Here is a 19,151-nt window from a genome sequence, read left to right as displayed (position 1 = left end):
TTATGTATTATACATGGAGATCATATCCCCCCTTATGTATTATACATGGAGATCATATCCCCCCTTATGTATTATACATGGAGATCATATCCCCCCCCTTATGTATTATACATGGAGATCATATCCCCCCTTATGTATTATACATGGAGATCATATCCCCCCGTATGTATTATACATGGAGATCATATCCCCCCGTATGTATTATACATGGAGATCATATCCCCCCCTTATGTATTATACATGGAGATCATATCCCCCCTTATGTATTATACATGGAGATCATATCCCCCCTTATGTATTATACATGGAGATCATATCCCCCCTTATGTATTATACATGGAGATCATATCCCCCCTTATGTATTATACATGGAGATCATATCCCCCCTTATGTATTATACATGGAGATCATATCCCCCCGTATGTATTATACATGGAGATCATATCCCCCCGTATGTATTATACATGGAGATCATATCCCCCCTTATGTATTATACATGGAGATCATATCCCCCCTTATGTATTATACATGGAGATCATATCCCCCCTTATGTATTATACATGGTGATCATATCCCCCCTTATGTATTATACATGGTGATCATATCCCCCCTTATGTACTATACATGGAGATCATATCCCCCCTTATGTATTCTACATGGAGATCATATCCCCCCTTATGTATTCCACATGGTGATCATATCCCCCTTATGTATTCTACATGCTGATCATATCCCCCCTTATGTATTCTACATGCTGATCATATCCCCCCTTATGTATTCTACATGCTGATCATATCCCCCCTTATGTATTCTACATGCTGATCATATCCCCCCTTATGTATTCTACATGCTGATCATATCCCCCCTTATGTATTCTACATGCTGATCATATCCCCCCTTATGTATTCTACATGCTGATCATATCCCCCCTTATGTATTCTACATGCTGATCATATCCCCCCTTATGTATTCTACATGCTGATCATATCCCCCCTTATGTATTCTACATGCTGATCATATCCCCCCTTATGTATTCTACATGCTGATCATATCCCCCCTTATGTATTCTACATGCTGATCATATCCCCCCTTATGTATTCTACATGCTGATCATATCCCCCCTTATGTATTCTACATGCTGATCATATCCCCCCTTATGTATTCTACATGCTGATCATATCCCCCCTTATGTATTATACATGCTGATCATATCCCCCCTTATGTATTCTACATGGAGATCATATCCCCCTTATGTATTATACATGGAGATCATATCCCCCCTTATGTATTATACATGGAGATCATATCCCCCCTTATGTATTATACATGGTGATCATATCCCCCCCTTATGTATTATACATGGAGATCATATCCCCCTTATGTATTATACATGGAGATCATATCCCCCTTATGTATTATACATGGAGATCATATCCTCCCCTTATGTATTATACATGGAGATCAGATCCCCCCCTTATGTATTATACATGGTGATCAGATCCCCCCCTTATGTATTATACATGGAGATCATATCCCCCCTTATGTATTATACATGGTGATCATATCCCCCCTTATGTATTATACATGGAATCATATCCCCCCTTATGTATTATACATGGAGATCATATCCCCCCTTATGTATTATACATGGAGATCATATCCCCCCTTATGTATTATACATGGAGATCATATCCCCCCTTATGTATTATACATGGTGATCATATCCCCCCTTATGTATTATACATGGAGATCATATCCCCCCTTATGTATTATACATAGTGATCAGATCCCCCCCTTATGTATTATACATGGAGATCATATCCCCCCTTATGTATTATACATGGAGATCATATCCCCCCTTATGTATTATACATGGTGATCATATCCCCCCTTATGTATTATACATGGTGATCATATCCCCCCTTATGTACTATACATGGAGATCATATCCCCCCTTATGTATTCTACATGGAGATCATATCCCCCCTTATGTATTCCACATGGTGATCATATCCCCCTTATGTATTCTACATGCTGATCATATCCCCCCTTATGTATTCTACATGCTGATCATATCCCCCCTTATGTATTCTACATGCTGATCATATCCCCCCTTATGTATTCTACATGCTGATCATATCCCCCCTTATGTATTCTACATGCTGATCATATCCCCCCTTATGTATTATACATGGAGATCATATCCCCCCTTATATATTATACATGGTGATCAAATCCCCCCTTATGTATTATACATGGAGATCATATCCCCCCCTTATGTATTATACATGGAGATGTATATCCCCCCCTTATGTATTATACATGGAGATCATATCCCCCCTTATGTATTATACATGGAGATCATATCCCCCCTTATGTATTATACATGGAGATCATATCCCCCCTTATGTATTATACATGGAGATCATATCCCCCCCTTATGTATTATACATGGAGATGTATATCCCCCCCTTATGTATTATACATGGAGATCATATCCCCCCTTATGTATTATACATGGAGATCATATCCCCCCTTATGTATTATACATGGAGATCATATCCCCCCTTATGTATTATACATGGAGATCATATCCCCCCTTATGTATTATACATGGAGATCATATCCCCCCTTAAGTATTATACATGGAGATCATATCCCCCCTTATATATTATACATGGTGATCAAATCCCCCCTTATGTATTATACATGGAGATCATATCCCCCCTTATGTATTATACATGGAGATGTATATCCCCCCTTATGTATTATACATGGAGATCATATCCCCCCTTATGTATTATACATGGAGATCATATCCCCCCTTATGTATTATACATGGAGATCATATCCCCCCTTATGTATTATACATGGAGATGTATATCCCCCCTTATGTATTATACATGGTGATTATATCCCCTCTTAATCTCCTCTTCTCAAGAGAGAATAAATTCAGTTCCTCTAATCTTTCCTCATAGCTGATCTCCTCCATGTCTCTTATCAGTTTGGTTGCCCTTCTCTGTACTTTCTCCAGTTCCCCAATGTTCTTTTTGTGAACTGGTGCCCAAAACTGAACTGCATATTCCAGATGAGGTCTTAGTAATGATTTGTACGAGGGTAAAATTATCTATTTACTCCCGGCCGTCCACTGAGCAGAGCCAGTGTGTGCTCTGCAGCTACTGAGCGGACACAAATGTGTCATCCGCTTGCTCTTCTCCAATCGACAAGGGACCAGCTCACAAATCTCTTGCTGATCGCAATGGAATCGCGCCGTAAGAGGGCCTAAGCATAATTGCACCCAAAACGCGCGTTGTGCGTTCTGCCTCGAACTGAAATCGCCTTACGTGAACGGAGCCTTAATGCTCTCAGTGATCCCTCCAGTTACCTCTCACAATTCAAATATTCAGGCAAATGATTCACCTTTAACTTTTACTGACCCAAGCACAACAGTGGTAGGGACATTAGCGTGTAAGCGCCTCTGGGCAACGACCAAATGGCTCAATGATCTCGTTAAAGCCAAGCTGAATATTTTGGCAATGCATAAAGAAAATAAAATAAGGTGGAAAATCTGATCTTGGCTTTAACAACCAACCCCCCATTTTATGTCTTCTGGCCCCTTATCCCTCCCTATGTACAAAGAACTCAAGCCAATAAAGCAAGAATAAGTGCAAACAGCCAGCAGAAGACAGAGGAGAGGGGAGGCAGCGCTGAGGATTACAAGCTGTCTATTGTTCTGACATTTTTTTTTTTTTTTCAAACAGCAGCAACGCTCTTCACAGTCATTATATTTGTCATGAAAAGCCCTTTTATATTCCTTGGTGATATTTCAGAAGGGACTGCCTCTCCATTGTTTGCACAGCCTCTAATAAAACTCCTACTCCAAGCCCAGACTTCGCTGCAGAGGCGGCTGCCATTTCCCAAGCTGCTGCAAGGGTTAACCCACTAGGGGTGAGGATGCCCCTTGCCAACCAATCGGCTTCTGAGCATCCCTCCAACCAATCGCAGGAGAAGCAGCAGCGTAGCTCCTCCCACTACAGCCTGGAGGAGTCAAATCAGTTCATGATAGTAAACAAGAGAAAGGGAATAGAGGAAGGGAAAAGGGTGGTGGGGGGGAGAAGGGAAGGGAGGGGAGTGAGAGGCTGGGTGGGTACAGGGAAGGAGGAGGAATAAAAAAAAAAAAAAAGGACAATAAAAAAAAATGAATCTTGGCCAAGGAGGTAGATATGGAGGTGTCAGGGAGCGAAATGACCGAGAGCGACAAGAATGTATGGCGGATAAGCAGGGAACGCCGCGTTCTTTTATTAAATCAAGAACAAGTACAAGAAGAAGGGCTGCCGAGAAGATGGGGCTCCATACAGAGGGCAGGGAGGGAAGGGTAATCCCTCTAAATGAAAGTGAAATAGAATTTCGGTCAATTAATGTTCGTTTCATTTTCAAATCATTAGTGATGTCAAATCGACGTTCCTTTACAACCACAGTGAGGAAAATGTGATGAAGCAGGATAGAAAAATCTTTCTCCGATGAATACATTTCTCATTTACACTTGTTGAGCCATGTTTAATCCCCCCCCGCCAGCATCCAGGGGTATACACATGCCGCAGGAGAAATTATACCCCCTGCTGTGTTCGCCAGGGCACTAACACCGACCCAGTCAAGTGCATGGGGCCGCGCTGCAGCTGCGTGCATTAAAAACGCGATGGATCAGCGTTTGGGTGTTTAAAACAGGCAGCGAGGTGGCAACATATCACCACCGTCTGCCAACACCTCTGAAAACAGAGCATGGATCACTTTTCAGAGGAGTGACAGTTTTACCGCTAGTGTAAACGAGGCCTTACAGTGTATGTGGTTTTCATTTGTGAAAGTCCATTTATTCTAAATGTGAGAGATTGTCCCCCCCCCTTCCAACCGCGCCTCCTTTGGGTTGTATATGTGCTTGGGTTGTATGGTCACAGTACTTTGTGGTTGCAGTAGGAATTATACCCCCCGTGGCTTTTGGCAGGCGTGGCATCAGCTGAATGCGACCCAATCAAGTGATTGGGGCAGCTTCGCAAGTGTACCGCCACTGCGTGCAATGCAGAGTTGCGCACTAGTGCAAGGTTCAAGGGGTTAAAGCAAGCGGTATAATACTTCCTCACTGCTTGTGAAATGCCCTCTGAAGAGTGATCCTAAGCAAGCTCTTCACAAACAATGTAAAAGTGAAACCTCGATTCCCCCCCCCCCCCCCAATCCCCGCTGTACCTGCCTCCATGGATGATGAGTGATCATTGCCCACACAACCGGTTTAGCATGTCCGATAACTTGAAATCCATACTCTTCCCTCTCTTATTTCTGCAGCACTTTTGGGACCGATCAGAGCGACTCTGATTGGTCAGCACTGTCACAGAGCATCGCTATGAGCTGTCCTGGAAGTGCTGCAGAAAGAAGAGGGGAAGAGTGTGGATTTTAAACCCCAGGACCACTGTACTGGTTGCGAAGGCAATGACAGCTCATCACACGGAGGCAGGTACAGCGGGGACCAGGGGGGTGGGGGGTTGTTTGAGGTTCAGGGGCGGACTGACAACTCATGGGGCCCCCGGGCAATAGGGGACCATGCGGCCCCTATGTCCTTGCCCAAACTCAAAAAAGTCTATGAAAAAGGTACCAGGGGCATCTCATGGGGCCCCCTACTGACCCCGGGCCCTCAGGCAGTGCCCGAGTTTCCAAATGATCAGTCCGCCCCTGGTGAGTTTATTTCACCTTATTCTGTTTTCTGAAAATGTGAACTAACCTTTTGAAGGAAATCTGTGTTTTGCAGAGTTGTGGCTTACACAGAGCAATGGACTCCCCTGTGCCAGCAATGATAGGCCCAGCATTGTCAGACAGAGTTACTCTTGCAGTGGAACCCCATTCAGACTGCAAGGGTCAACTGCATAACCTTTCCTTTATTCTTTGTTCCTGCAGGCTTCCTCCTCTTCCTGCGGTCGGTCCCCTGAAACCCCTTCCCTTCACTGCCTAACCTTTCCTTTATTCTTTGTTCCCGCAGGCTTCCTCCTCTTCCTGCGATCGGTCCCCTGAAACCCCTTCCCTGCCTAACCTTTACTTTATTCCTTGTTCCTGCAGGCATCCTCCTCTTCCTGCGATCGGTCCCCTGAAACCCCTTCCCTTCCCTGCCTAACCTTTACTTTATTCTTTGTTCCCGCAGGCTTCCTCCTTTTCCTGCGATCGGTCCCCTGAAACCCCTTCCCTTCACTGCCTAACCTTTCCTTTATTCTTTGTTCCCGCAGGCTTCCTCCTCTTCCTGCGATCGGTCCCCTGAAACCCCTTCCCTTCACTGCCTAACCTTTCCTTTATTCTTTGTTCCCGCAGGCTTCCTCCTCTTCCTGCGATCGGTCCCCTGAAACCCCTTCCCTTCACTGCCTAACCTTTCCTTTATTCTTTGTTCCCGCAGGCTTCCTCCTCTTCCTGCGTTTGGTCCCCTGAAACCCCTTCCCTTCCCTGCCTAACCTTTACTTTATTCTTTGTTCCCACAGGCTTCCTCCTCTTCCTGCGATCCGTCCCCTGAAACCCCTTCCCTTCACTGCTTACTGGTCGCAGATCCCTGACATCATCCCATACAATACAGGACCAGCAGACCTGCATTGTACATGAGGACGCCGAGGCACCACCACAACCTTGTAGCATCAGACAGTGGAGGAAAGCGCCGGGGGACAAGGAATAAGGCAAGTATTTAATCAAATTCATTATCCCCTAGGCAAAATGAGCAGTTAACCCTTTCAGCTTTAAGGCTCCATGTACACGGGGCGTTTGGAAAACTTCTGAACGATGGAAGCTGACTCAAAAAACGCCTGTTTAGCCGCGTTTGCATACCGCGTTTATGTACGTTTGCATTTAGAAGCGTTTTTAAAAGATAACCTCAGGAGACCTTCCCAAATGCCCAGAATGCACTGAAAAATAGTAAATAATTAACTATTTCAGACATTTTGAGAGGAGCAGAGAGAGCAGAAGCAGAGAGAGCAGTATGTGTTGAGATGACCTGTCATTCCTGGTTGTATTCACTATGGATCCCATCATGAGCATAATGCGGCACGTTCTACCATTTTTTTCTTCACGCGAAACCTGGAACTGACTACACTGGTGTACCGGGTCCATTTGAATACACGGAAAACACTTTGCATGCATTTCTGATGATGAAAAAAGGCTCTGGACAGCATCTGGACAAGGAACAGTTAAAAAACGCTTCTAAGCGCAAATGCTTCTAAATGCAATTAACTGCGTTTACAAGCGTTTGTCGTTTGAAACGCCTGTAAATTCTACTACTGAACGCAAGTTTGGTGCGTTCAAAATAACAACTGTAAACGGCGATGCGTACATGGACACATAGGAAAACATTAGGGAGAGTTCAGGGGCTGCTGAAAAAAAAACGCTGAACAGCTCCTGAATGTCAGATTAGGAGCTGCAGTGTACATGAGGCCTTAAAGCAAACCTGTTGCTTTGCCTTGAAAGGGGAAAGCCCAGGTTTGCTTTAAGAGCCCACTCCTACTTCTGTGATTTTTTTTTTTAAAAATGCACACTTCTTTAACAGATGCTTTTGTACATTTATATACTTATTTATTATGCATGAGTTTTATGTGTGTTCTGTATGCGGAGGACATTTATTGTACAGCTCCATTTATTAACATACTGATAGAATCCCACTATTTGCAGGACATCTTGTCCCGTCCCTCCAGTGTCCCGTGAAATGTTCCACCAGGCAAGGTTTAGCACACAATTTTCTGCAGCAGGCGGTACAAGGAGAACGTGTATATATGTACATTTCCTAATCATTCTCTGGAAAATTTGCTTGCAGGAAAATGCACAAAAATTGTAGAAAATACCACTCAATGCAAATGCATTGAAAAGAGCCATGGCAATGAAAACAGTATGTGTAGGCACGCCTGGATCACAGGCGTGAATAGGTATTCATATGCCAATAATAATAAAAATGTAAAAGCGAGCGCTATCCAATCAGCAGCTAAGCACTCAAGGTAACCAAAACAAACCTTACAATAGAATAAAATAGTGCAGCGCTAAAATTATGATTCAAATGAAAAGGAAATATTAAGCAACAAACTGATAATAAAATTTCAATATATATGACAGTCTATGTGACTATAAGGTGCCAGGTGACTGGTTAAAATTCGGTGGTGGTGCTCCGAGAAATATAGCAGAATTGCGCACTCACCAGATGCGTAATAATTATACGCATTAGGTATCACATCCAGGGTTTCCTCATCAGATAAAGGTCTGGTCAGGGTTTAGGTGGTCCTCCCTCAGGGTTGTAGTCAGCAATGCCCAGTAACAAATTACACGGATCCAGGTAACCAGAGGTCCCTTTAAGGCAGTGGTTCTCAACCTTCCTAATGCCGTGACCCTTTAATACAGTTCCTCATGTTGTGGTGACCCCCAACCATAAAATTATTTACCCATTAATTATAATTCATGAAGTGTCGTTTTACCTCTAATACTGCTGCTTTCAACACAGTAGCTGCTTTCTACACAGTAGCTGCTCTTTACACATCGGAAATATGTGTTTTCCGATGGTCTTAGGCGACCCCTGTGAAAGGGTTGTTCGACCCCCAAAGGGGTCGCGACCCACAGGTTGAGAACCACTGCTTTAAGGGATAGGTAGAAGAGGCTGCCTGCTTACAGGATAACTTCCTTCTCTGGATAAGAATGATGGGTAGGCAACTGGATCACAAAAACGGGCTCTGCAAATAAATACATGGAGGGCTGTCACCATCCAATCACACGCCTCCCTCTCAGCTGATCGCCGCCGATCCTCCTCCTGAACTGGAAGCTAGAAGAGCAGAGGTTGGAGAGGCGCCAGAAATGAGGTGTGTACCTCCTATTCTCCTCCTCTGTTGTGCTGTGCTGGGATGGGCTGCGCACGAGCACCACCACCGAATTTTAACCAGTCACCTGGCACCTTATAGTCACATAGACTGTCATATATATATTGAACTTTTATTATCAGGTATTCATATGGATTTTCTAAGCTGAAGAGCACCTAAAGGTGATAATTGTGTTGTATGTGAGCGATGCTGACCAGTGGCTTCTTATGTCCTTTAGGGACTCCAGCAATGGGATCTTTCCACCATTGTTCCTCTGCTCCCATGTTGTCACCTACGGATGTTCATGCTCTTCATAATATACTGTATATAAAGAAATAAAGGTGCCACTCTCTATTTGCCCAAACGTTCACCAACATCTAGGTAAACCTGTGAAGAAGATCCCGGCTAGTAATGATGGCAAGGTAATTTCTAGACAGGATTGGCTGATCCTGTGGTAATCATCATTTTTGATAAAAGGTATCACCGTCAATGGCTGCCATAGAGGAACGAGCACCTATGAACCATGTACAGTATCTTCAAGAAGTGAGTACGCCCCTCACATTTTTGTAATTATTTTATTCTATCTTTTCATGTGACAAGACTGAAGAAATAACACTTTGCTACAATGTGACGTAGTGAGTGGTACCTGTCCTGTTAAACCGCTGTATGGTCTTGGCCACCGTGCTGCAGTTCAGTTTCAGGGTCTTGGCAATCTTCTTATAGCCTAGGCCATCTTTATGTAGAGCAACAATTTGTTTGGTTTTTTTTTACAGATCCTCAGAGTTCTTTGCCATGAGGTGCCATGTTGAACTTCCAGTGACCAGTATGAGAGAGTGAGAGCGATAACACCAAATTTAACACACCTGGTCACCTTTCACATCTGAGACCTTTTAACACTAATGAGTCACATGACACCGGGGAGAGAAAATGGCTAATTGGGCCCAATTTGGACATTGTCACTTGGGGGGGGACTCACTTTTGTTGCCAGCGATTTAGACATTAATGACTGTGTGTTGAGTTATTTTGAGGGGACAGCAAATTTACATGTTATACAAGCTGTACACCGACTACGTCACATTGTAGCAAAGTGTAATTTCTTCAGTGTTGTCACTTGAAAAGATAGAATCAAATATTTACAAAAATGTGAGGGGTGGACTGACTTCTGGGAGATACTGCACAATGAAGAACCTTTTACTAGGGTAGCACAAGTTTGTAAGCTCAGTAGATACCCCCAAATCTCAGCATTATCTGGGGACGATAACTATTGCTAGGAAAGCCACGCCAATTTAAAAAAAATGGTTGTAAATAGGGATGCACTTTTACCGATGCCAGTACTTGAAAACTCGTTCTTGTGAAAATACTCCCGATACCTTAACCAATACTTTGCGGTACTATTTGCATTAATAGATGCAAACTGCACTGCAAAGAATAGCATGTGATTTGAACAGGAATGCGATTCTTGTCCAAATCGCATGCGGTTTCCCCACTGCTCCTGTGTGAACCCAGGCTTGTCATAGCCCGAGTCCCCACAGGAGCGGTGCGGGAAACCTTCCTGCAGGCATCCCATGCGGAATCTTAGTGGTAGGAGAGGAGAGAAAGCGGCGTTGATTTGAAATCCCTGCCACTTTCTTTGTTCTCCTTGCAGGGATGACAGTTTGGGCTAGAGGCCTGTTGAATGGTCAGCACCATCACATGGATAGCCCGTATTGTCATTGCTAAAAGGAGATGAGAGAAAGCCACGGGGATTTCAAATCCCCATGCCTGGGAAGCGGCTTCCTCTCCTCTCCTTGCAGCAATGACAGTTTGGGCTAGACGGCATCTGATTGGTCAGCACCGTTCATGTGAATGCTGACCAATCAGAAGTCCTGTAGCCCAAACTGTTATCCCTGCAAGGAGAGGAAAGAAAGCGGCAGGGATTTCAAATCCCCGCTGCTTTTCCTTCTCTTCTACCACCAAGAATATGGAGCATCTGTCTCCATAGTATACATCACCACTCTTCCCTGCACCACTCCTGTGTGAACTGGCTATGACAAGCCTGGGTTCACACAGTAGCAGTGGAGAAACCGCATGCAATTTGGACAGGAATCACATTCCTATTCAAATTGCATGCTATTCTTTGTGGTGCAATTTGCGTCCATTAACTCAAATCACACCGCAAAGTATCGGTAATCAATATCGGCGAGTACTTGACCGACAGTATTGGTACTTGTACTCTCTGATAAAAAGACGGTATTGGTGCATCCCCAGGTGAAACACAGAGAATAAACAAATCCTCCTACCAAAGTTGTACCTGTTTATCTGTAGCCTTCTCTTCTCTGCATCCATTGAAAGCCCAGAATTAATAAAGCATGTAGAGCTGTCAAAAAAGGGGGCGGAGAGCTGAAGTTACACTTTGGAGAGCTCTGAAAGCTGATTGGTGGGAAGAGACACACCCTCTTCCACACAACTCACAGGAACAGAGTTGAGGCTGTCAATCTGCTGGAGGTCACTCCCGTCATCATTTTTCTCTTGGTGTCAGGAAAACGCATCAGAAGTGACTCATGCTGACAGCAGAGGAACAGAGCAGCAGACAGAACTGACACTTAGTGCTCTTAATTAAGACACGTACACACTAGAGAGGGATATGCTTTGTTCATATTTAATGTCTGAGGCCTACAACCACTTTAAGTCTGTGCCTTAACCAGAAACTGCAAGGTGACCACAGATTTACAGATTTCCCATCTAGCATTTAATCCAATAGAAATCTCAAAAGGTACACATCTAGTGCAGTGGGTCTCAACCACAGGGCCAAGGCTCAGCACTAGACCGCAGCCTTCCTCCTGCTTGGACCTGGTTTCTTGGCTGCTCTGACAGCTAGGCTTTAGCTGTTGAAGCAGATGGGGGATGAAGCTTGGCAGAAGGGTGCGTTCCTGCATTCCCGCCAACTCCTGGAGTAGGGTGGAGATGTAGAGGTCCTTCTGGGCAACTCTGGCTGCTTGACAGTCCCAGCAAGGTGATGCACACCAGGGCCCAGCTTCCCTACTAGTATAGAGCAGGAGCTGGCTGCCCTTCTTCCCGAGGCAGGTGGAAGTACAGTACAGTGTGGATCTTGGTGTCATGGAGGATCTCATCATAAATGCTGCTGATTCCTGCCTGTGCAAGTACCATAATACAACACTGCATTGGAGTCCCATTTGCAGACAGGAGTCCCATCTGAAGCTGGAGGGTGAAGAGGAGCTTGTTGATCAACAAAGAACTTTTGCTTCCATCAGGTCTGGCAGAAATGAGCACACACAAGCAGGGGCGGACTGACCATTTGGAAACTCGGGCACTGCCCGAGGGCCCGGGGTCAGTAGGGGCCCCATGCGATGCCCCTGGTACCTTTTTCATAGGCTTTTTTGAGTTTGGGCAAGGACACAGGGGCCCCATGATCCCCTATTGCCCAGGGGCCCCATGAGTTGTCAGTCCGCCCTTGCACACAAGTTATCAGGGAAGCCTTTAGAGGAGCCCTATAGCTTCTTATAATAGCAACATATGTATTTAAAGTGAATCTATAGCCCAAACTTTCTTTTTGGTTTGTTATGGAAAAAGTAGGGAAGGGTTAGAATGGATATTGGCAACAGGCAGCTGACGATCTACTGGTCTGTCACAGCCATGTTGGTTCATGGAAGGTTTTGAAATAATTTACCAGGCCCTGGTCTTGCACAGACTGGGAACCACTGACACAATGTATATGGATGTCTTCCACTTTTAGGACACTGCTCCACGTACCCCCACACTGCTGACTGGCCCCCACTGAGAATCCTCACCAAAAAATATTTTAAACATGCTGGTGAGCAACTCTGAGGCCACCACTGTTTATAACCGCTCAGCTACATGAGACGCAACTCAGCCTTCAGAATTCATTAAAAGCCATCAATTTTTGAGCCTGAGCCATGTCACACAGAAGAACGGCGAACAGCTCACAGAGGTGGTGGCCTCAGGGCTTGGAGACCAGTTAACAGCTGAGGACATTTGGATGAGTTTCAACTTTCTCTTTGAAATTTAAAAGTCTCTGTAGCTAAAAGCTTGAGCCAAGTTTTCCTCTTGTGAGACCTTTGAAAATAATGTCCTTGACACCGAAGACCAGTGCAGGGTGGTATTATAGAAAGCGTAGGTTAAATCACTCTATGTATCTACATATGGACCAACCAGATCAGTAGAACCTACAGTCTAATGTTCCTTAAGAGAGACCGTAACTTACACATTCAGTCCAGAAAAAGGGTTGGGAATGAGGTGCTGGATACAAACTTTTGGATGGTCACAGAAGTCGGTCTTCACGTCTGGTTACATTACGCAGCTCCACGCCAAAATGAGGGGTCTTTGGACCAGGATCACCAAGACTACGAAATCCCAAGTTTATTCTAACCAATATAGACACCAAATCAGCTATAGACTATTCTTCCACTGACACATGTAATAACAAGTTGTTCCCTTAACACCTGCTATAGTTTTGTCCACCTAGGAGCATTCTAGAGTCCACCAAACATTCCACTACAGTGTTCTGGGACCTGATGAAGAGGGGTGTCCTTTGGCCCCTGAAACGCACTGGATGCTTTTTTGTGTCAGGTTTTTTGTGTCTGCGCTAAACCATTTGAAATATTAAAAATACTGTATTCATAAAGAGATCAGTTCACCTTTACAGAAAATATGTAATGGTGTAGTCAAACCAATCAGGCACCAAACCAACATCTTAAAGGAGAAGTATAGCCAAAACTATTTTGGCCCTTCTTCTCCTGTAGGTCTCAAAAGTGCAGGTCGTTGTGCACTCCTGTGACCTGTTTTCAGCTGACAGTGGTCTAACGTCCGCTGTTGGCTGACATCACAACATCCCAACCATGTGGTCAGGATCCACCCAGAAACCTGGACCAGCAGCTGGCTCAGCCTCTCAGTGATGCGCAGAGATCCTGAGCCAGCCCCTCCCGCACCCTCCACAGTCAAGTTCTCCAGTGAGCACGCTATTTCACCTTTACAGAAAAAAGTTAAAAGATGAACTAACACTGTACACCCTCCACACCCCCTCGGCCCCCGATGTTCTTACCTCCAGAGGTTGCCAATGCCCATGTAGCCAGTCTAGCACCACAGTAACTTCCCCACTCCCCACTTTTCTCCCTCTTCCTTGTGCAGAACTTCCATGGTGGACCAGATCGAATCACCGTGACGGTGCTGGCCAATCAAAAACAAAATCTGGTCTGTCCTGAAAGTGCAGCATGGAGAAAAGCGAAGTTTTCTAATCCCCAGGACCACTGTAGGTAGGTACAGCAGGGACCAGGGGGTGGGGAGGGAGTCTCCTGTTAGTTCACCTTTACATTTTATCTATAAAAAGGTAGGTAGGCGAATTGGATCCTGTCTAAATTGGCCCTAGTACGTGTATGTATGAATGTGAGTTAGGGACCTTAGATTGTTCTGGGCAAAGTTGGCCCTTCTGTTTTACCAAAAACCTTTTTCTGAAGTTGGATCTATGATGCCTGTACAGGAGATACTCCCAGAATGACTGTGGAGCTACACACTGGCTGGAACCCCTGAGAACCTGGTGAGCTGCCACTGATTACCAATAGAGATGTTATCCAACCACAACATTTGAATTTTTAGAGCTTTGATTTACTAACCTGAAACAAGCAAAGATGTTCTGTCTTCACTTGCTGCATACTTGTTCTGGGTCAGCAACTCAAAAAAGAACCACAGCCAGAAAATCAAGCAAGAGAGGAATTAACATTTGCAGCAGCAGGTCAGTAATGGATGCAGGTCATGAAATAGCACACACCAACATATTTGTGGTAACAGCCCACAATGCACCAAAAAGGTTTAAAGAGGTCCAGAGGGGGAACGGACCCCTTTAGACCTTTATGGTCCGTGGCATTTCATAGATTGTGGGCAGCACAGCGGCTAAATGGTTAGCACTTCTGCCTGGCAGCAATAGGGTCGTTGGTTCGAATCCCAACCAAGGCACCACATGCCTGGAGTTTGCATCTTCTCCCTGTGCCTGTGTGGTTTTCCCTCCGGGTACTCCAAAGACATGCTGGTAGGTTAATTGGCTCCTGTCTAAATTGGCCCTAGTATGTGTATGTATGAATGTGAGTTAGGGACCTTAGATTGTACGCCCCTTGAGGGTTAGGGACTGATGTGAATGTACAATATATATGTAAAGCGCTGTGTAAATTGACGGCACTATATAAAACTACCTGAAATAAAAAAAATATAAAGGTGAACTAACACTTTAAGATGTTGGTTTGGTTTGACTACACCTGCACATCCAAGTTGAAGTGACAGTTCCCACAGACCAAGCAAGGTATACTACTCACGGATCCACACTGCCTCGCCACCCACAGTAAGGGAATCCACCTTACGTGGATAGTATCAGAGCATACCCAAGTGGATGAATACTTTATTACTACCATGTGACAGTGTTTGGGTCATATGATTGGTTTCTCAGGGTGGAGCATTGTCACATTGGGGAGGTCACATGCTCCTCGATACCAGATAGTTTGGCTACATTAGAGCAACAGAACAAGGGCGTAGGCTGAGTGGGCACGCAGCTAGAGGGCATGGATAGGCAAGAAGACCTTGCTGGTGGGTGGTCAATAAGGAGGCACCATCACCTTGCCCTGTATGGAAAAGCTGACCGCGTTTCTTTAAAGGAAACCTCTACTGAGAGACATACAGTGACTGACATTGCTGAGCTTTTTGTGAAAATTCTGGTTGCTGGGACGTCATACTAATCAACTCAGTTCCATACTTTGAGTCACTGACCCAAAACGCGAATGCTGGGCATCACTCTGATTTTATAATCTGCATGCTTGTTCTGGGTCAGTGACTCAAAGAACTGAAGCTTGAGAACAAAGGAGGACTGTCCAAAAAATTCCAAGCTGGCAGCTCACATTTTCAAGCAAAAGGTGTTATCTCAGCAATCAATGCCTGTTGTGACTACAGAAATATCAGACAGTGGGAAGCCTACTGCTGTAATAAACTCCTGTTTTGTATGGGGTACTTTATTATTTATTACAGGTACTTACAGTCAGGTCCATAAATATTGGGACATGGACACAATTCTAACATGTTTGGCTCTATACACCACCACAATGGATTTGAAATGAAACAAACAAGATGTGCTTTAACTGCAGACTGTCAGCTTTAAATGTTAGAATTGTGTCAATGTCCCAATATTTATGGACCTGACCATATATATCGCTGTCAATTTACACAGTGCTTTACATATATATTGTACATTCACATCAGTCCCTAACCCTCAAGGAGTGTACAATCTAAGGTCCCTAACTCACATTCATACATACACATACTAGGCTCAATTTAGCCAGGTAGGTTATTGGAGTGTGGGAGGAAACCGGAGTACCTGGAGGAAACCCACGCAGGCACAGGGAGAACATGCAAACTTCAGGCAGGTGGTGCTGTGGTTGGGATTCGAACCAACGACCCTAGTACTGCCAGGCGGAAGAACTAACCATTTAGCCACTGTGGTACTTCTTCACATTAGGGGCTTGTTCACACTAGAATGCGGTGCGGGAGAGCTGCGCTCCTGTGCAGCTTCCTGAACCACATTCGGATTTCAATGCCCTAGCAATCTGCTGCCGGGGTCAGTTGAAAGTTAACGACACCCCAAAAGCAGGTGGCAAACGCATTGTGTTTTCCCGCACTGGCCTGCACCAAATCGCATGGTAGAAAGTAGAATGTTTCAAAAAGTAGTGCATGCGCTACTTTTGGTGCGGTGCGATTTCAGCCCATTCAGCTCAGGGCAGGGTGTGGACTGGCCCAAAAGGAAGAACTGAACGTGTTGCTAAAGGTTACCTAACAAAATACACAATATTTTACCCACCGTTTTTCAGGGTCAAGAGAAAATATTTACAACAAATGAAAAGATTTCCAAAATAAAGGATCACTCCACCCAGAAGTAATATTTTAGTTAAAGGCAAAGTCTGATGGAGTCAACGCCTGCTTTTTAAAGCGGAACTAAATTTCCTCTGTAAGAAACAGTGATCAGGGAGGTTTTTTAATATCTAATCTCCAAGATTGTAAGCTCGAAAGAGCAGGGCCCTCGATCCCCTCATGTTTTTGCATTGTACTGGTATTGTTCTGTCACATGTTCTGTCCCCCTTTGTAATGTACAGCGCTGAGCGAACTATTGGGGCTTTATAAATACTGTATAATGATAATAATAATAATAATAAAAAATAATAATAATAATATCTCTTCTGCAATAAAATGCACCAACTTGCCTGCTCTCTGTCTTCTCCAGCTATCTTAACTGAGCTGTGCATGCGCAGCTCAGCTTACAGCAGTGGTACTGTCCCAGTGTGATGGAACAATGTAATGTCATCCAGTGTTGGCCAATGAAGACAGCCGAAGACCGGCACACAGGAGAAGATGACGGTACCAGCAAGGGGCAGGACCACTCATAGAAAGGTAAATTTTGATCCCTTTAGCTCCCTTTTATATGTCTTGGATACACCAAAGTGAGATCTCTCTGCCATAATTTCCAGCTTTGCTCCCCATATGGAAGAAAAATATATTTGAAATATATTTTAAAAATATTCTTCCCAAATATATTGCCATAGATTTGAACTACAACAATTTTGGCCATATTCAATAGATTTCAACACACGCACGCACGCACGCACGCACGCACACAGCGCATGTTGAAATGCGTTTTTATTACAAAATATATGAAAAATATTTTTAAAAATACATTTCAAGTACACTGTATGTCTTTAAAAATACAAACCTACATTTTTGGAATGCATTTACAATTATATGTAAAAATATGTTAAAATGACCTTTTTAGATGTTAAAAAAAATCTGAAGAATATATTTAAAAAAATACATATTTTTTAAAATATATATTTTTAAAAAATATTCTTCAGATTTTTTTTTACCACATCAAAAATTAATTTTAACATATATTTGTAAATGCATTCCTAAAATGCATTCTTTTTTAAAAGACATACAGTATATTTGAAATGTGTTCTAAAAAATATTTTTCATATATTTTGTAATAAAAAAGCATTTCAACATGCAGTGTGTGTGTATATATATATATATATATATATATATATATATATAATTTTGAATATTGTAGCAGTTCAAATATATGGCAATATAATTGGGAAGAATATTTAAAAAATATATTTCAAATATATTTTTCTTCCATGTGGGTCCCCCACACTTGGAAGTTTTGGATGTTGCGGTCTACCTTTGTATGTTCCAGCATCTCCTGTTCTCCGGAAACGCAGAGATCTCACCAATAGAGTTCCCTGAGGATAGAATAAATGGTCATGTGATTTAAAGCGCACTCCTGGCCTGTTAGCCACACCCACCTCCTCCAATACCCTGGTATTTTTTTTTTTTTAACCCCTGCACACATTTTTTTTCCCTGCCGTCACCAGGACTTCCTCTCTTTTCACTGGCGAAGGTGGAGGGTGGGCATTCGTTCTGGACTGAGCAGCGTTTAGGTAATGATGTGTGGGTGTCGCTCAGCTCTGACACGCCCCCTAGGAGCCATGTAAACAGGCCAGGCTCACAGGAAATGGTCAGAATGATGGGACTGTTCTGCCTGCAGGTTTAGACTGAGGAGGAAGTCAGAGACAGCACTGGAACATAGAGAGGGTATGTGAAAATCACCAATATTTTATTTTTTATACCAGATGGGGGATCCGAAAATTAAAAAAACAAATCCTGGAATTCTACTTTAACTCCAAGCATTCTGTCTATTTCAGCATGCAATCTAATGACCATTCATGGAATTAGGAGATTGATGAGCATTCTTTCTTCTTGATGAACAAACCCAAGCTGACACTCTACAGGGAGCAGAAGACATGCTTTGAATGAGAATGTCCAGATAATGAAGCGCTCTGCCCTCTAGTGGGCATAAAGGACATTTCAATAAATCTGATGCAAGAAACCCAAAAAATGAGGAAGTTCTCATGAGGCCACCAAGAGCTTTACAGGCTGGGAAATTACTGGAGAAACGTATGAGTCAGCCGGTACACTGAGTGGGTTCAGGCAAACTGACCCAAGTGTGTCTAAGCTTGACTGCAATAGAAATATTGGACTGTAAAGGGAAGAATTCTGGTGGATCTGGTGAAGATCTCATGTTTATGGCGGGCCCCACAACCTCACCCGGCAGCTGCTATGCGGGGAAGTGCTGCCGACCTCCTCCACCCCCACACATTTTTGAATACTAAGAAATTTCACCGAAGTCAGACATTCCTGAATGTGGCAGCACCACGAGACATGAATGCCTGGGGGCTGTTGGGTCACATGTGCACCTCC

The 19,151-nt window shown here is 43.9% G+C and overlaps 1 protein-coding gene across 8 annotated transcripts in view; it reads right to left on the bottom strand.

Moving 5' to 3' along the window:
• Nucleotides 1-19,151, bottom strand: part of CIC (capicua transcriptional repressor) — a 280,330-nt gene that overhangs the window by 105,080 nt on the left and 156,099 nt on the right. The window lies entirely within an intron of this gene.

Source organism: Staurois parvus, unplaced genomic scaffold, assembly GCF_062004578.1.
Source record: "Staurois parvus isolate SC_StPar_1 unplaced genomic scaffold, SC_StPar_1.0 ptg000423l, whole genome shotgun sequence".
NCBI lineage: Eukaryota > Metazoa > Chordata > Amphibia > Anura > Ranidae > Staurois > Staurois parvus.
Note: the sequence above shows the minus strand (reverse complement) of the source record. Positions and strands in the feature narration are given on the sequence as shown.